This window comes from Taudactylus pleione, unplaced genomic scaffold, assembly GCF_031769625.1.
Source record: "Taudactylus pleione unplaced genomic scaffold, aTauple2 ptg000201l, whole genome shotgun sequence".
NCBI classification, from domain to species: domain Eukaryota; kingdom Metazoa; phylum Chordata; class Amphibia; order Anura; family Myobatrachidae; genus Taudactylus; species Taudactylus pleione.
The window spans coordinates 52,614,067-52,634,741 of record NW_028284603.1 but is presented as its reverse complement, the minus strand read 5'-3'; the positions used below and the strand labels follow the sequence as shown (position 1 = coordinate 52,634,741).

Here is a 20,675-nt window from a genome sequence, read left to right as displayed (position 1 = left end):
ATAACATAACAAATGTTTATGGGCCTGATTCAGAGCCGGACGCTCTTTGCGGTCTGTTCACGCCTCTATGTCTGAACGAGCGAACAAAACTTGCGGTCTTTTTTTGAAAAAATACGCCCCCTGGCCGCTCGCATCCTACGTCATGTCCGCTATTTATTAGATTAATCGAGTACATCGACCAGCGTATGAACTGCTCGCTATTCTTGTGGTTGGTTTTTGCTACCACAATCATGCGAGCAGTTCTGGCTATAAAATAACCTAGTGACGTGGTCAATGACGCTGCTGTATTAATTATGCACACCCTTAAAACGCCCGTTTTGACCTTTAAGCACGCCTGCGTTCGGATCTCCACTCCCCGTTTTCAAGCACCTTCCAGCCCTTCAGTGACCAATACTACTGAACTTGCTTATACTTCATGGGCAACAATGTTGTCATGGAACTCCAAGGAAAAACTTAGGGATCTATTTACTAAGGCTTGGATGGAGATAAAGTGAACGGAGATAAAGTACCATCCAGTCAGCTCCTAACTGTCATTTTTCAAACACAGCCTGTGACATGGCAGTTAGGAACTGATCTCCATTATTATTATTATCTCCATTCACTTTATCTCTGTCCAAGGCCCTTAGGCCCTGATTCAGACCCACTCGCAAGCGGCTGTCCGCTCGCAAGTGGGTCGATGGTCTGCACTGAGCATGCGCACGACGGAGGGAGCTCCGTCGTGCGCATGCGCCAGACGCGACGAGCGAAGGAAAGTCCTTCGCTCGTTGTGTCTGATCAAAGGGGGCGTGCTGTCGATGTTGATTGACAGCATGCCCCCTTTGGTGGGCGTGCCTCCCTGACGGGGGCGTTCCCAAGGGAACGCCTCCCGTCAGAAGCCGGCCCACTGACATCACTAGTGATGTCAGTGGGAGTGATTTTGGCTCTGATAGAGCCAAAATCACTCCGGGCCTTGCGGTTGAAAACCTCAACCGCAGGCTCCGGCTCGCAGTTTCGATTGTCGCGATGGTCACGACCATCGCGGCCATCAAACTGCACGCTCGTATAGGCTGTGGGTGGTGACCCACAGCTATACGAGCGTCCAGGAGGACGCTCCATTTTTATGGAGGGCGGCCCTCATTCAGAGCGTGCGCTCTGCTCAGAGCGTACGGCTCTGAATGAGGGCCTTAATCAGCAAAGAGCAACAATGAGTGTAAGTGTATATTCCATGATTGCTATATCCATGCATTCATTTGATGCTCAAGACTCAACAGGTAAGTATATCAACTGGTTGCAAATTGGCAAGAGCAGCCAGTTTATTATACAAATGGTTCGATGAGAACTCCACAGAGCAGTTCTGTATATCATAGTCACTGAGCTGTGCGCGGCCAGCGCCGGAGTTATAGACTCTGGGCACTAGAGTGCGCCCAGAGTCTATAGAGGATGCGCTAGTCACCAGGAAAATGGCGGCCATTTTCCCTGTACTGCGCATGCGCGAACGAAGGGAAAATGGCTGCGGCGGCCATTTTGCAGTCATTCTTACAGTGCCGGAACCCCGCCCCGACGTGGGACTCCGGAGAGGTAAGTAATTCTATGGGTGCAAGGTGTGCGGTGCAGGGCCTCCCTGGACTCAGGGGCCCGTGTTCCCCGCACACCCTGCACCCATTATAGATACGCCCCTGCTCATATTCCCTGCTATACTTCACCATAAGTAACCAATATAGAGCCAGATTCAGCAGCGATTGCAACTGCGATTACACACGCAATCGGCCAATTGTTGTGTCCTGCGCAGGCGTATGCATCGCAGTGTGTGTGCGTGAACACTCCACTGTGATCGGGATACACAGACCCATCGCAGAGTGATAGACAGGTAATGCCGTTTGGGGGTGCTGATGGAGGGTGGTCGGTGAACGCAGATGTGCCAGTGCGTTTGAATGCTGTTGCAGGGGCGTGCATAAATTAGCCATCGCGATGCCATAGGCAGCTTGTGAACTCACTGCCTGCGATGAGGTTAGCAATTCCTGAGTAAGGTCAGATCTTGTGCACGTGTGAATGAGGCTACGAATGTACTCGATGTTTCCAATGTTTATAAAGTGCTGCAACGGCATAGCAATCACAGACATTAGCATAGTTTCGCAGTGTGACTGTGTGCGTAATCACTATTGTGATCCGTACTCAATCAGACCCATAGTATGACAGTAAATTTTGACTGTCATAACATTGATTCTTGTCCCTTAAGGTATAAAAATACAAAATAATAAAAAATAAATAAACTGTACAATCTTTTAAAAGAAAACAAAAATATATATATAAACTAAACTTATACGTCTTCCAGTAACAACTTTTTTGAACATGTTTGAATCACAATTGTTAGTAAAATGTAAAGTTATGAACAATTAGATATAATTAAAATTAACTTAGTCAACTCAGTCTTAATGAGTCCACTCTTAGCTGACATCAAGGCAGGTGCGGAATCAGGAGGGGTATGAGATGCCCAGGGCCGGCGCTTCCATTAGGCAGCTGCATGCGCAGATCATTAAACATCAGGGATTTGCATAAATTTCTGATTTATATAAATCACTGATTCAGGCCCTTAAACTGTAAGATCAGGGTTAAGGATGGACCTGATTTACATATGATATATTGCGTAAATTGATATATAAATAAATTATTATAATAATAGTTATTTGGGAATGAGTTAATGGGCACTGGCAGGGAGGATGAATGTGGTGTGGAAAGGAGAATTGATTAATGGATTATTGGAAAGGGCTGTAAGGTAAATTCCTGATGGGCCCCACTACACAGACATCGTCAAATGTACATTGTTAATGCTTTGTTTTTTGCTAGGAAGATGGCATAAGGGGGAGGAGAGTATAGTGAAGCAGTGGCGTAACTACGGCCCCTGCAGCCCCCGCCGTGGCTTGGAGGCGCCGGGGGCCGTTGCTTCACCACTGCAACTGTGAACGCTGGCCTCTGAAGTGATCGGAGGCTAAGGAAGCCTCCAATCGCTTCCGAGGCCAGCGTTCCCAGTAATGCAGTGCGCGGGTGACGTCATGATGTCACTCACAACACGTGGAACCTGCGCAGCCGCATCTGCTGGATCAAGTTAGATCCAGTCAGCACTGCAGTGGGAGCGACAGCCCTGTAGAGTCAGGTAAGTACTGGGATCAGGTAAGTACTGGGGGGGCACTACTTTAAGGGATACAACTGCAGGGGCACTGCATACGGGCTCAACTACAGGGGGCACTGCATATGGGTACAGCTACAGGGGGCATTGCATATGGGCTCAACTACAGGGGGCACTGCATATGGGCACAACTACAGGGGGCAATGCATATGGGCTTAACTACAGGGGGCACTGCATATTGACACAACTACAGAGGAACTACTACAGAGGGCCCTGTATAAGGGGCACTACAACATGGGGCACTGCATAAGGGGCACTACTACAGGGGGCACTGCTACAGGGGGCACTGCTACAAGGGGGCCTGCATAATGGGCACTGTTACAGTGGACATTTCTTAAGGGGCACTACTACAGGGGGCATTGCATAAGGGGCACTGATACAGGGGGCATTGCATACGGGGCACTGCTACAGGGGGCATTGCATAAGGGCTACTTCTACAGGGGGCATGCATAAGGGGCACTACTGCAGGGGGCATTGCATAAGGGACACTTCTACAGGGGGCATTGCATAAGGGACACTACTACTGGTTGCATTGCATAAGGGGCACTGCTACAGGGGGCCCTGCATAACGGGTACTACTACAGGGGGCATTGCATAAGGGGCACTGCTACAGGGGGCATTGTATAAGGGGCACTGTATAAGGGGCACTAACTTGATACACGCAGTTTACAGGTTATAAGCTATGTTCCCAATAATCTGGTTCTATACGGACATAGAAACTGTGCAACCTGTCTTGAGCTGTGGTGACAGACTGGTACGAGCGGAGGGAAGGGTTGGTGAAGTAGATCTGTCAGGGTGGGATGTAATGGGCATTACTGTGTGGCATAATGTGTAAGGGGCATTGCTGTATGGCACAATGTGCTATTAGGGGTATTATTTAGTGTGGCATAATGTGTTATAAAGGGCATTACTGTGTAGAATTATGTGTTATAAGGGGCATAATGTTTAAGGGGCATTACGGTGTGGCATAATGTGTTATAAGGGCATAATGTGCATCATAATTTGTTATAAGGGCATTATGGTGTGGCATAAGGTGTTATAAGGGGCATTACTTAGTGTGTCATAATGTGTAAGGGACATTACTGTATTACGAAACCACACACCTTAATCGTCGTCTTTTGGTGTGTTTGTTTTTTGGGCGAGGGGGTGGGGGGCACCTGAAACTTTGTTGGCAGGGAGGAACAAAATTTATAGTTACGCCACTGGAGTCAAGATTTGCACCAGCCCTAGAGATGCCCACACGCACTAGTATTCACTGCATTAGATCACCGCACTAAATTGCTGTCACAATGCAAACTGTCAATGTCACAACTCCAGGTACACGAAACAGCAACTTGAGCGCCGTATTTTTCAAAAAGGTATAGGAGTTTAAATCCTGCTGGGGTATGTTACACCCCACCTAGTTCACTAAAGATTAATGGTACTGGTACCCCATGTTGCAGCACTTCTCTCTGGATAGGAAAGGTGTCCATCACTATGATAATGTGTAAAACCACAGAGCCTGCGTCTGCCCTGCATTTAACTTTCCTGATAATAAACCTACAGTATAGTTACATGGGCCCCTGTGCAAGCAACTAACTACTGTGTCCCGTGAATAAAAGGACTGAACTAGACCACGGTGCTTAGTAATACAATATCCAGAGGTACGTACCAGTGGAAAAGGCACCTACACATGTGTCCATATCTATCCAACGTGTGCTACAAGTCGCGCTACACATAACGCGTGAGAGAAGTGTGACTCGGTAGCGCTGAGCGTCTTTTCGTGTGACTTTTTACCTTCAAATACGTCTTATTCGCACAGGGATGCGCAAGGTTCTGCTGAATAAGATGATATGCAGCATGCCTATATTCTGTTACAGTGTCAGCGGCTGTGACAGAATATAGGCATGCTGCATATCATTGTAATCAGCAGCATCGCTGTGCGAATAAGACACATTTAAAGGGAAAAAGTTGCATGAAAAAATGCTCAGCGCTACCGAGATAACGTCATGGCGCAACTAGAAAGGCTGTTTAAAGCGCAAGGGGGCTAGATGTTCGAGGACACATCCGTATACCACCCACCAACGGACAGTGGAGCTATACATTTTGTAGTTAGAGAATTAGGACCTTGTTTAAGCTCCCAATACAGTAACATCAAACATTGTTTATAATATTATTACTGAAGGAGGCCTGAGTATATAAATTTCTATGTACCATGTCTTGAAAAGGTAGCACTAATAAACACGTCATTTTTCATTAACATCTAAAAGTTTTTGCTGTAGATCATTTCTTAGGGCGATAAGTGTAACTATGAAAGTCAGAGACAGAAACATATCAGATAATAGACACCATGCAATTGCTACTGAGTCTAATGAAGTAATGGCAGAGGTTACACATATAAAATTATTACGGAGTTAGCTAAATAGGATTGTCTTACCTTTTGAGCATTGCATCCCAACAAATGCGACATGTAGTGATGTTACCAGAGGCATACTCATGCACTTATCTTAAGTAATTGAGATCAACAAATACATTTTCCCCACGGTCCATTACTAAAATAAATTTATGGCCTTTGCCAAATGCATTCTGAAAAAAATTTTTCTCACGGAAATAGATCCGTGAGAGATCTTTTTCCACTGGAGCCATTGACTAGCAAGAAAAAAAAAGGATATCAAATAGCAGAATGACTTTTATTCAATTACTATGTGAAAGAAACATATAACCACAGAACCCTGGCATGCCTTACCAATGTTACTAATTCACACACTGGCACACCGATGCCAGGTAAGCCATATTTTATAGTAAAGAAAAAGTCTTACAAAATATTTAAAAAAATATATTTTAGCTGCAGGTGCCAAAGCACAATCGTAAATCAAGGTTTATCGCTCATCGGTTTCAAAACTTTGTAGGGTGGGGTCAATAGTTCTAATTTTAATAAGAGTGTGCTACCTTCAATTACTCTATTGTTGTCTACAAAGTATATCATTGCTAAAAAATTTTTTGGAGTTTTATAAACTCTTAATAATAAAAGATGTACAGTAGTTAGTGATTGAGTTGGTAGAATATTGGCTTGCAGCCAGGCGTGGCAACATAGGGGCTCCAAGGGTACAACTGTACCGGGCCCCGAGGTCCTAGGGGGCCCCGAAGTGTGCTGCTGCCTGCACTGCTGCTGCAGTGATCAGCAGGGTGCAGGCATGTATGGGACCCCTGCTGATCACTGCAGCAGCAAGTCCAGTGGTGGCCGGGGGGGGGGGAGCAGGGTGCCATCTGCCACCTGGCCGGGAGACATTACCTGCAGCCGCATGCTGCATAAACTAGCAGGGCTGCCCATTTACTTACTACTGGCTGCTACTGGGACCTGGCTTTGTGAAGCTCAGAACTGTGGCGGGGGCGGGGCTGCTGCCTGATGACTCCTCGACATAGAACCAGTCATTAGGTAGCCACAGTGCTCTGCCTCTCTCAAGTCCCACCCAGCAGCAGCAGCAGTCAGAAGTTGCTCAGGACTCAGCAGACCCTGCCCAGGAAACTCCAGGTAAATGCAGCCTGGGAGGAGGGGGGGAATACAAAATGTGGGTTAGGATTGGGAAGCACAGTGGGGGATGGGAGAGCACAGTGTGAGAAGGGATTACTACAGGCTGCAGTGTGAGAGGGGGGATGGGAGAGAGCAGTGTGAGAAGGGATTACTACAGGCTGCAGTGTGAGAGGGGGGATGGGAGAGAGGAGTGTGGGAAGGGAGATAGGTGAGCAGTGGGGGATGGGATAGCACAGTGTAAGGGGGGATGGGAGAGCACAGTGTAAGATGGGGGATGGAAGAGCACAATGTAAGAGGGGGGATGGGAGAGAGCACAATGTAAGAGGGGGATGGGAGGGCACAGTGTGGGATGTGGGATAGCAGGGGGGGGGTGTGGGAGAGCACACAGTGTGGGACAGGGTCAGGCACCCCTTCCCCGGGAGAGTTAGGTTTATGGTTTGGGAAGGGGGGTTAGGGTTAGGCACCACCGGGGGGAGGTTAGGGTTAGACACCACTAAGGGGGGGAGAGGGGGAGGGTTAGGGTACTTACCGCCCTTGTCGGGATCTTCATGGATCGGGATGCCGCTATCGGGATTTGAACCGCTATTGAGCCACCGGAATTTCATACCAAACCCCTCAGGTCTGTTTTATGTACTTATTAGCCCTATGGTCAATAAACATCTTTATTCCCCACCTCTGCAAACATGGTCACTAACAGGAATGATGCCATTGGATACAGTAGCATTAACTTGAATGGCTTCACGTGAGTGGTGAGGAAATATACATTGTTTATTGGGATGCTTTTGGCATTTGTAATCGACAGGCTAAATTTACTAAGCAAGCTCATTTCAAAGCCACTGCGCCTGCGGTGGTTTTGGCCTTTGGATTTAAAGGGGCAATAATATTACATTCAAACATGCCTGGTTTTGTATGTAAAATAATTTCCCCTTTAAATTCACCGGGCGAAACCACCGGAGACCCGGCGGCTTTGAAAAGCGCTTCTTAGTAAATTTAGCCCATATATCTTGCATTTGTTTTACTTTCTGGGCAAGCAGACCATCTCAGCTCCTTCAAATTATATCAAAGTCTATTCAGGTAATGACCCACCTGCTGACACAGGAGACACAGTATTAATACTTTTCATTATTATTTTCCCAAACCCACCATTGTATGCACCAATAAACCCAGAATAATGAATAAACTAAAATAAATAACCTCCAACAAATTTGATGTTAACACATAGCACAAAGTGTTTGCGCTTATTTTATTGAAGACAATAAGGTGTAATAAGTCTTTAAATGATTTATATAGATGTTTATGTAGTTGGCCCAAGCAGGTATAAAGCAGCGAGGCAAGGGTAGTCCACACTCTGGATGGGGACTGCGCTGAAATACGCTGATGTCAATGCAGCTTTTCCGTTGTTCTCTGAGAAGAGCGCAGTGGTCTGGCTGTTTATGCAGTATATGGTGTCATCCAGTGCAGCACATCTGAATGGAACCTCGCTGCCTGGGAAAGATGTTCTGTACTGCGACCACTTTTTGGCGGCGGTATTGTACTGGATAATACTGACGCAGTCCTTGCCTAAGTTAAATATGTAAAGGTTGCGCCCGATTGCCACCATGTCGCAGGAGTGTCCCCAGCAGGCTTTATAAGGACGTTCTTTCCACCTGTCACTGCTGGGTTTGTAGTAGAAGAGGCGGTAATACGAATTTCCCCCTGTGATGTAAATTTTCCCTCCACAGACGGCAGCTTCATGCGCCCCTGGGAACGAGTCTTTAGGAAGGGGAGCCACGAGGGTCCAGGTGTCTGATCTTGGATTGTATCTTTCCGCAGTGTGCAGGCCCTTTCCTCCAATGGCGTACAGGCAGCCGTCAAGCAGGATGAGCTTCAAGTGGCACCTTGCTGTTATCATTGGCACCAGTCTGCTCCAGTTGCCAGTCAGAGGGTTATAGCACATTAATCTGCTCGTGGAAACTGAGCCCTCTTTGGTCTTTCAGAGGCCTCCTGTAATGAATAGGTAGTTAAGCATAAAGCATATGCTGCATCCTACCAGACAGGCCTCCTCAGGGATAGTTGTCACCATTATCCAGCGGTTTGTTTGCATGTTAAGCGAGAGAAGTTGTGCTCCGCACTGAGGATGCTCTGCCTCTGCTGAACTCCTGAAGTTCGTATTCCAGTCACATGTGCTCCTGGCCTCAACTTTGCACAGGGACAATGTTCCTGTCATTCTCAGCTGGAGAATCCGCTTTTTCTCCCAGCCAGTCAACTGCCCATAAATGGCAGAGTCCTTCAGCACGCTGAGGTAGTTGTCACTCATTAGGTTGTACAGTGCGTGAAGTAGTCCGGGCACACGGTTCTTCCTTGCCAGCTGTAACAGCGGTAGGCAGCTCCCCAGCGTCAGCTGAAACGTCTCTGCTGAATCTCTGTACTGAAGGCGCTTAGGAATGGAGATGGAAGTTCCTCCTGCGACTCTCTCAGCTGCCCCATTCACCAGAGAACGCAGAGGAGATGAGCACAGTTGGGCGTCTTCCAGAGTGTGTTCCCGGCACTATGATCCTGGCTGGTGCTCTGGATTCTCAGCCATAGAGGAGACGCGGTTTCTCTTCGAGGTGGAGATGTCATCGGCCATTACCGCACACGGTGGTTTTATAGTGTTGGATGATAATAAGGATGTATCTACATCCTATCTACGACTTATAATGGAGTCACAACATGTTAATCACTTTGCAGATCTTGTTCAAAACATGTCATGCTGGAACTTGTACATGTCGTATCCGGAACAGTCTCTGCTGCAGGACCAGTCGGTGGAAATAAGGTGTCGACTGTCAGTTCTCCGCTGTCTTCCTGAACATCATCATTAGATTCAGCACTACAAGATGTTTCTACAGAACTATCTGAGAGTCCTGGCAGCTGACAGACATATGGCAGAACTGACGACTTTATGCCAACATCATAACTGACCTGCGGTTCCTCAACGTTCTCTCCTGGCTCTTCATCAGGTTCTTTAGGACTATCCCTTGGGGACTGTCCATCCTGGATTAAGTCCTGGTTTCTCTGTAAGCCAGCTTCATTATCCTCTGCTGCTTCCTGCTGGCTGTCACGAGAAAGATACCAATAGATGGCTGCATTTACGCCTGCAGCCACAGCGAATGCCCCCAGGGCATGACCAAAAGCTCGGATGCCTTGGCCTGAGACCCAGCCGTTTTCACTCATTGCCGTAGGTATCTGTATCACATGATGACAGGTTGGTACAGGTCGCAGACAATGGAAGATGCAATGTGAGTCTTTACTCCAGGTGCGTGGAAAGAAAAACAGCTTGTATTAAAAAGACACTTGCTAGGTGTGAGTGATGTCATAAGGACTAACTAGTGATGTCATAGGGACCTGCCTAGTCCCTGCCAGTCTGGGCATTGCACCCACCCTGTATACCTGGGACCTGCTGACTCATTAAAATTTATTTTCTAAACAGCTTTATACCATTTTTTGTGGCGTAACATATTTCTGTAATTGCTTCATTTAGTTTTACCAACTGATATCCTTTCTGCCTGTAACATGAAACAATTTATTTTATTGTGATTATTTGTGGGTGATTATTATTATACATATATATTTTTAAACTATATTCCTGTTTAGCAGTCCTTTATATCTGCGATAATTTTTCCTCAGAACTAGGACCATGTAGAAGTGACACATTTTTTAAACACAGAATTCACATTCCTCTAACACCAATTCTGATGCATGTACCGGTGTGAGATCTCTTAACCCGTTGCCTTGAAAGCTTGGAACATCTAAAATGAAAATGATTGCTGCCATTTTATAGTGCCAAACGTGCACACATCTTCTTTCAAGATTGCAAGTTACAGACAATCGAAAAAGTTTGACTTCTGTGAAATCTACTATTAAAGTTATTTCTTTACATACACTTAATTAGATGTGCGTGTTTGTGTATTATATATATATATATATATATATATATACACAAGTCCAATGGCTCGGCACTCCAATAATGTGATGATGTGGCCCTCGTGCCCTCCGCAAGTATGGATGCACAGTAAAAAAAGAGACAGCGGCACTGAGGGTCTTAAGCAAAATAACGTGTATTATCACCAACGTTTCAGGGATACCCTTTTGTCAAGGTAAAATAAACAATGCTGTAGACAGTCTTACCTTAAATAACCACACCACTTATCGTGATAAACAGCCTCGTGGGACCCGCGCGTCCGCACACTGCAGGACGCATCCCTCGATAATTGGTGATAATACACGTTATTTTGCTTAAGACCCTCAGTGCCGCTGTCTCTTTTTTTACTATATATATAAATATATATATATACAGTATATATATATATATTTATTGGCATGTCAACATCCTAATATATATATATATATATATATATATATATATATATATTAGAATGTAAGCACTTTCAAGCAGGACCCTCTACCCACTTGTGCTTCTCCTTACTGTATTTTCATTTATCTCTTACTCTCCACTAGGGCAACTAACACTTGGCTGCTTATGTGGGTGTAAAGGTCGCTAATATATAGCTATGTTTATTATCCATGTCCGTGTCCTGCATTGTATTGTAAGTCGCTGGTTATTTATTTGTTTATGTACTTTGTAAGGCGCTGCGGAACACTTGTGGCGCCATATAAATATATGATGATAATAATAATAATAATAAATAACATATATTATATATATATATATACATACATATTAGGATGTTGACATGTAACAAGTCTGCAGTACCGAGAGGTTACATAAATGCTTCACGCTTAAAGTGAAAATTGTTAATTTTTGTCTATGCCCCTGGGAGGGGAAAGCGGAAATAAACAAAGTTAAGCCCTATTTCCCGAGACGATAGTTATTGCTGATTTTGTAACTGTAATATTGGGGTTTTTTTACCAATGTATTAGACATATTTTCGACTACCTCATTTTATTTTAGGAAGTCCTCTTAGATAATTATTACAGATGCTGCCGGGATACACTGCAATCAGCACCTCCCTCCTGTATCTGCCCCCAACCTCCCATTGGCTAGTTACACAGCAGTCTGGGGGCAGGCAGGTACAGGAGAGAGGCTCTGATTGGTGTGATCCCCGGGGTGCATACTTACCCGGCAGACACCAGACAATATACAAGGTACAGTTAGGGTTATGTTTAATCCCCCCCGTTGCTATTTTTGGGTGCGCTGCGGCCCCCACTGTGCAACCGCCACTGCCTGACTGAGACTATTGGCGAAATGACTATCGTCATATGTTTATTTCCATCTCAGGGTTATTTCCATCTCAGGGGCGGCCTGACCACTAAATCCGCACCTGAATATAGATGAATTTTAAAATATAATTTAAATATTTGTAGCATTTTAGAGTATGTTATGGACACGTCTGCATTAATTGTAAATGAGCTGGAGTCACTGGCATACATATAGTTATGGTTCATACACACGGGACGATTTTTTTGAACGATTGGTCGTTAACGATATCGTTCAGTCGTTCAAAAAATCGTTCAGTTTCTGGGCCAAAACGATGAACGACAGGGTAGTTGCCGTTCATCGCCCGAACCTCCTGTCCAACCTGACGATATTGTCAGGTTGAACATGTTCGGGGATGAGGGAGGGAACCCGGACTGAACAAAATCATTATTGATTTCGTTCAGTGTTTGTGCTCAGTGTTTATAGCATAGTCATTGTTAACAACACTGAGCACACCCCTGCCGGAGACACACGGGACGATTTCGTTCATGGAGCAAATAGTCCCGTGTGTACTTAGAGTTACTGAAATTTTGTTAATTTATACAAGAGGGATCCTGGCATCTGCTGGGAGCCTGCCAACGTTCTCTATATAAGTCACCTCCTGCGCCCTCCTGCCATTATACACTCTGACCTCTGCTTGCAGGTAAATTGCTGAAATCCATAATTTCATTCTCAGTCTGAGCACTTGTGAGATTTCAGGGGAATGTAACTAAATGGGGTTTTTATTCTGATTATTAGGACTATTTTCTGCTACTTTAGGCCTCTGATATGATTTTCAGGTTTTATAGACAAATGACCAGAGACTGTTGGCAGTAGTCATATAATTATTTCGAATCACTCTCTGGAAGTAATTTATGCTAAGGAACAAGGACAGCAGGTAAAAAGAGAATTAAAATGATACACTACTTGCAGGCCCGGCGACAGGGGGGTTCCAGGGGTACAACTGTACCGGACCCCGAGGTCCTAGGGGCCCCCGAAGTGTGCTGCTCAGTGATCACTGCAGCAGCAAGTCCAGGGGGGAAAGGAGCACAGTGCCATCTGCCACCTGGCCGGGAGACATTACCTGCAGCCGCATGCTGCATAAACTAGCAGCTCTGCTTATTTACTTACTACTGGCTGCTGCCGAGGCCTGGCTTGGTAAAGCTCAGAACTGTGGTGGGGGGCGGGGCTGCTGCCTGATGACTCCTCCACATAGAACCAGTCATTAGTTAGCTCCGCCCCCACCACAGTGCTCTGCCTCTCCAGTTCCGCCCAGCAGCAGCAGTCAGAACTCAGCAGACGCTGCCCAGGAAACTTCAGGTAAGTGCGGCCTGGGAGGAGGGGGATACAAATGTGGGCTAGGATTGGGAAGCACAGTGGGGGATGGGAGAGCACAGTGTGAGAGGGGGGATGGGAGAGCACAGTGTGGGATGGGGGATAGGATAGCACAAGTGTGAGAGGGAGGATGGGAAAGCAGTGTGGGAAGGGGGATAGGAGAGAAGTGAGGGATGGGATAGTGTAGGGGGGATGGGAGAGCATAGTGTGGGATGGGGGATGGGAGAGCACAATGTAAGAGGGGGAATGGGAGAGCACAATGTAAGAGGGGGGATGGGAGGGCACAGTGGGGGATGGGAGAGCACAGTATGGGATGGGGGATAGGAGAACACAGTGGGATGGGGGATGGTAGAGCACAGTGTGGGATGGGATAGCACAGTGGGGGGATGGGAAAGCACACTGGACCTCATTCAGAGTCGATCGAAGCGGTCGTACGGGAAAAGGGTCCGGATATGCAAATGATTCCCTCGCAAGTTGCGTCCCTAAGTTCGGATCGGTAGCTGGCCGACCAAGGGGAGGAAGCGGCCGGAAGACAAAAAAATACGCCCCCTTCTCGTACGCATTACACGTCATCTCCGGGCATATGAGGATTAATCGAGACCATCGAGAACCATCGGAACTGGTCGTAGAGCTTAAGGTTGACCATACCCTCTCTTAAGCCCTACGATCATGTCAGTGTAAAAACCTCCCATGTCACATGTGCCATGACACTACTTTGTTAATTATGCACTCCCATAAAACGCAGTTCGCATAATTAGGCACGCCTGCGTTCGGATCTCCACTCCCCCGTTTTCAAGCACCTTCTTCTGTTACCACCCACAAACGTCTCAATCTGTCACTCAAACTAACGACCTGGCTGTGTTCAAGGATAGAGAAATTTCTGATCGTAGCGGCTAGTTTGCGCACGCGCATTGCGAACTTTACGCATGCGCAGTTTAGCAAACATCGGTGACGTACGACCGTGCGGCCGCTTCGACCGACTCTGAATGAGGTCCACAGTGTCGGATGGGGGATCACAATGGTGAATAGGAGAGCACATTGTGGGATGAGGTATGAGAGAGTATAGTGTCAGATGGGGGAGCACAGTGGGATATGGAAGCACAGTGTGGGATGGGGGATAGGAGAGCACACAGTGTGAGAGGGACCGGTATAGAATACCGCCGGACGGCAGAAGACCGGCAGTGAAGATATCGACAGGTAAGTATTTTAACTTACTAACCTAACCCTCCTTTAGGGGTGCCTAACCCTAACCTCCCCCCCAAGTGCCTAACTGTAACCCCCCCTGTAGGTGCCTAAACCTAACCTCCCCCCGTGGGTGCCTAAACCTAACCCCCCCTTCCCCTAGCCTAACCCTTCCGGGGGGGGGGTGCCTAACTCCCCCCCCGGGAGCCCCTAACCTACCCCCCCCCCGTGGCTGTCTGCGCCCGCCGCCCGGCTTACCTTTGATCGGTATGCACAGTGTGGGATGGGGAGCTTATGTGTAAAAAAAAAAGAAATATTTATGTGTATATATATATATATATATATATATATATATAATATGCTCATGCAAGGGAGCTAATACCAGTCCCTATGCTGCTTAAGTTAAGCCTGTGGAGTCAAGCCAGCACCGAGAGACGAGAGAATCTGCCGTATGGCGAGCTGAGGAAAACACACACAAGCAGAGACGCTGCGGCAGGTATATAAAGAATAAGGTAAGTGTGGGACGTGGAGGGAAACTGTGGGGGCTCAGAGGTTCTCCAGAAAACTACATATAGCCATACCCCCCAATTGTCCCTCTTCTGGTGGGACAGTCCCGCTATTCAGGTACTGTCCCACTCCCACCGTCCCACCCACGGGCCATAGTGTCCCGCGATGGGGGGGAGTTGGGAGAAATCAACTTCACCGCTGTACAGAGCAGCGGCGAATAGATGCTGTGCCCATGCGCACGGCATCTCTTCACTGTGTAGGGACGGCAGACACAAGCAACTGGCCTGTTTCTGCCAGGGACCCAATGATTTCTGTTGCCGGCCCTGCTTGCAGCCCATGTCTTTGCTTCTGATCCATAGGATAAGAAAACCATTGATGGTCAATTGATCCACATTGTCATCAAAGTGTGTTGCCAAGAACTTCACTTTATCCATATATAAAATTATAGTGTTATAATATGGAACACACCTTCATACTGTGCCATTCTTAAAGGAGAGGCTGGACCTGGGATCTGAGATGTGTATATCTAGGGCAGGGGTGGGGAACCTTTTTTCTGCAGGGGGCCATTTTGATATATATATGACATTATTCCTGCACCCAGTGCAGGTCACGCCCCCTCCACATGACTTCACCCGGGGGCGTGGCCACACTCGCCGGTGATTACAGCAATGCCTGGAGCATTCTGAGGATGCTTCAGGGAGCTGTAAGGGCAGCGGTGTGACCATCTGAAGCGTCCTTAAGGACGCTCTAGACGACACTGCTGCATAGATTCTGGGTGCCATTCTAGGCACCCTGCTAACCAGATGAGGCTAGCAGAAAAAAGCTCTGAGGGCCAAACCAAATGATTCCGCGAGCCTTATACGGCCCCCGGGCCTGAGGTTCCCCGTCCCTGATCTAGGGTAGGGGGAGCTGCTTGTTCACCTGTAGAGAAAGGTCCCACTCTCTACTGTTATATTAAGAAGGAAGGGGGGAGTGGTGAAAGCGCTCACAATCAGATGTATATAATGATGGTGAAGTGTGCAAATGTAATTGAGTGTGGAGTGGAGTGTGTGGAAAGAAAGAATGAGACAGATAAGCACGTACAGTGGGAATTATGTGTTTATGTAAAGAGACACAAATATGCTCTAACCAGTCAGGTGCTACCCTTTAGGCAGTGTAGCAGTGCCATACATGTGCCACACATGTGACTGACATTGCTGAATTATGTGCAAAGCACAATTCTAGCTGCATTTCTATTTTTGCGGTAGTCTGTGATGACATTAGTCTTATCATTTTTTTGGGGGTGATATAATGATGTCACTGCTCTTATTTATGTTTAACATTTATGTTTTAAAATAAAATATTGCATCACTGACCTTGTATCATCTCTGTACAACACCAACATTACAGTGATTCTGAAAACACTGATACCCAGGATAGAACTTCCGACAGGGCCGAATTAAGGCTTGCGGGGGCCCTGGGGCAACTAAGTTGTGGGGGCCCCCCCCAAGCCACACGGAGCCTACCTCACCGATTACTTGCCTTCTGTTAAACACACACACACATATATATAATATATATATGCAGCAAACATATTTTATATAAAACATACACACTAACACACATATATACACACACATGAGCACATACAATTACACTAACACTTATACATTCACAGTATTCACACACTAAAGGTACGTATCCACTAGGCGATAGAGGAACGACAGTACGATTACAACATTGTAATCGTACAGTCGTTCCTCCTCCCCTGCAGTGCCTACACTGAACGATATGTCATTCAGTGCAGGCACCCTCCGTCATCCCCGAATATGCCCAATCTGTCGTTATCGGCAGATTGACCAGCATGTTCAGGCGATGATTGATGTCGAAAATGACCAGCAGGAGCGCGCATAGCTGGTTGTTTCCGACATTTTAATGCACGATTTGTGAACGATTAATGAGCAATTGAACGGAAACGATGTCGTTATCGTTCAATCGTTCATTTCAATCGTCTAGTGGATACGCGGCATAACACATATATACACATTAGCACATACATACACATATATACACACTAACACATACACAGTATATACACACTAACATCCTGCATATACAATAACACATATATACACACTAACACATACATACACATAAAAACAGTACACATACACACTTACATGCAGGAGCTGCTGGTTGCTAATGAAAGCGGGCACCTTACATAATTTGGCCCTGCCCTCCCATCCGTAATCCCGTGATTCGCGGGTGAGATGGTGGCGGGGCTTGCTATATTGGATCCGCCCCCACTTCAGCAGGTGCACTAGAGGTGGGGGCCCCGGGATGACCGCCCCTGTTGCCCCCCCCTTAATCCGGCCATGACTACCGACAAAGAAGCCAATGTCCAGGCTATATGTGTCATTCTACGGCATAGCACCATAGGCCCCCACACTGACTAAAGCTGGCCACACACTAGACCAACTTACATCCAACCAGCAAACTAGTTGATTGGTTGGAATGAAAATCTGGTAAGGTATGAAAGCAAATGACAATCGGCAATTTGCTCCCAAATGCCGGAAAATGGACAAAAACTGTTGTTTGAACAAATTGCTTAGATCAAACATTTAACAAACTTGTCTGATGACCATTTTCATCTGTTTTCTGGCATTTAGGAGCAAATTGCTGATCATCAGTTACTCCCATTCCTTACCAGATTTTCATGCCAACCAATCAACTAGTTGGATGGTTGGATGAAAGTTGGTCTAGTGAGTGGCTAGCTTTAGTCTTTCAGTACAACCTATTTTTTTTATCAAACTTCCAGTTTTGTTAGTTTTTTTTTTTATTTTATTTTAGCTATGAATTTAGCTCTTTTTAAATGGACTTTGAGGAGCTTTTTCTCAGCAGTAACTAACATCAATGGGAAATGCATCAAACCTCCAAGAGAGATGAGGTGAAGTTGCCCATAGCAACCAATCAGCTTCTAAATTTCATTTTATAGACCGTGCTAGATAAATGATAGCTAGAAGCTGATTGCTGTGGGCAACTTTTCCACTTTATCTCTCTCAATCGTTTGATATATCTCCCCCTTGGTGTCACAAAACACTAGTATTAGGAGTTTATTATGCATCTGAGCTGCGAGTTGTAGTTGAAGTTGGTGTGACCGGATGGCCTCACCTTGTCAGGCGTTCAGACTATTTTTGATCCCACTGGATCTTTGGGTATTAGGGATTCCCTCTTACCGTCAGTAACTGAGGGTTCTCCCAGACTCCTACGTCAGCACCTGTAACCGCTTACTTCTGGGTATGTGTAGACATGCTGCTACAACACTTCCTGGATAGTGTTGGCTAACCTCCACTGGTCCCTCACCATGAACCAGTCTCTGCAAGACAGCTGACAGAGGGCTTTAGCTTGGAGACACTGGGCTAAATCCACAACACCTGGAGAATGGAATAATGTTTTGCGCTACTCTGGGGGGTCACAGGAAACAAGCAGATGCGTCATTTTAAAGGGAAAATGATTATTGCTCAATGTCTTGAAAAACACAATTCCTCCACAGCATACAGGTATCGTCAGAAGTACAGACCTCTCTGAGAGTCAAAGGGTATCTACTTTTCAGGTTCACATGCTCTGTTTTTATCCCATCCTTACACATAGTGCCACAGGGGGTAAGTGTCCTCCCTTGGTTCCTTAACACAACATAATAAAATATTTTACAGTTCACACGAACTGGTAAATTGCATTCACTCTTTCAAATTTTTATGCATCAAACAACTTTGGCTTTCCCAATATTAACACCTTCAGTTCTTAGGAAGTTCCACAATAAGGATATTCTTCAAAATAAATTGTTTTGTTCCCCAAACCTGCTGGACATTTTACATAGAGACACACAGGAGACCCCCTAGTGGGCTTTTCAAAGAAAGTGTTTACACTAGACCTTTTCTAGGAATCGGTATATAATGCCGGCGGCTGTTTAGCCGTCGGATCAAAAACCGACAGTGGCAGCCCAACGGGTCGGAATCCCGGCAGCAGCAGGTAAGTACTCTAACCCTCCCCTCTTCCCCCCATAACCCTCCCTTAGGGGTGCCTAACCCTAACCTCCCCCAGTTAGTGCCTAAACCTAACCACCCCTCCCAGCACCCTAAACCTAACCCTCCCGGAGGGGTGCCTAGCCCCCCATACTGGTGCCTAACCCCCCATTTCCCTACCCTAACCCTCCCAGGGGGGTGGCTAACTCTGAGTCCCTTAAGCCAACCCTCCCCCCCCCGCAGCTACACACTAAGACATGCGGCTTACCTTCCTTCGGTAAGCTGGGTGTCAGGATTTAGTAGTGGGTCTAATGATAAGCGCTGGGATATCGACACCTATCTTTAGTCCCATGTGGGGAAGTGGATGTCGGGATATCGGCGGGCGGGACCTGACTACATCCCTACATCCCCCTCTTCTGCGTCCGAATAGATCCAAATGTCAATGCCTTGCAAAATAATATAGTTTTGAAACCTTCATGTACGTGCATAGTCTATACATTTAAAAATGCATTTCTACAACTGTATACAGCGCATTAAATATAACTGTTAAAATACATTATTACATTTACAGTACATTTACAGTACATGGCACTTAGCGCTGATTGGGCAATTTAAAGATGGCGCCATTTTAAACACGTGCACTGGGCTCCGGCCACAGTTGCCATGTATGTTACATGTAGCACATAACCATGTTAATAAATCACAGCACCTGATAGCCTTTACCCACAAGGGATCTGTGTGTGTTCTTTTGTTTCAGCTGAGGTTACAGTAAGTGTGTGGTTTGGATGATTTTTGCTATTGATGATATGATGACATGGCTTGGATGTGGTGTAGTATGTATGTTTCCTTATAAATTAAACATATTTCATAACATAACATAAAAACTTAATAGCAACATTGCATATCTGTAAATCATTTAGATTTACACCTTGATTATCGATGCGAGATATCTTTGTGGATAGAAAGGTCCCACATTAAAAAGACGGATTACACCTGACTGAGTGAACCTGAGTGGGGAAAGTTCACATGCAACGGTTCATTTAATGTAATGATATCTTTACAATGAACTCTAATAGGAAATAGACATGTCGTTATTGAGTTGCTAACTGCAGTTCTGCTTGGCCCCACTCTGCAAGAATAATTTGTGGAAAGCATTTATAGGCCTCAGGTTCATGACTCATGGCCCAATTACTGGATAGTGTCTTTCACTACTTTTTAATTTAATTTTCTGTTTATAAGCTGCTTTCATTGTAACCTTTTCATGGTTCAATGTTCTGCCTCATTTCAAAACAGAGTCATGAAGAATAAACGTTATGGGATGGAAACAGCTTATTTTACGCATCGCAAAGCATCAGTCTGTTAATGTCATTGAGTAAAGTTATCTGTAAACTCATATTTCTACATGAATTATGTCCCCCTAACATAACGTATTTATAGTTGCTATTGTACGTCTCTTATGGTATTAATTTTTATAATGTAAATATATGGTCTCTTTTACACACTGAAGCGGCACAGCTCATGCACAGCACACTGAGGGCCTGATTCAGCAAGGATCGCTATTCTGCCTATACGCACGCACTGCAGTTGCTAATATCAGCAATGTTATGCAAATGTTTGCAATCGCAATGCGATCACAGCCTAACATGAGGACGCCCACTTCACCTTACACACATCCGTATACTTGGGCAATATAGCGAAACAATCGGTAACATCGAGTAACATCGGACCCATACGCACAGTTAAGGCAGGTCAGACCTCACT

At 46.0% G+C, this 20,675-nt stretch overlaps 1 long non-coding RNA gene and 1 pseudogene across 4 annotated transcripts in view; both read right to left on the bottom strand.

The window, feature by feature from the left end:
- Positions 1 to 20,675, bottom strand: part of LOC148518401 (uncharacterized) — an 816,630-nt gene that overhangs the window by 632,990 nt on the left and 162,965 nt on the right. The window lies entirely within an intron of this gene.
- On the bottom strand, positions 7,969 to 9,866 carry LOC148518402 (kelch domain-containing protein 7B-like; annotated as a pseudogene).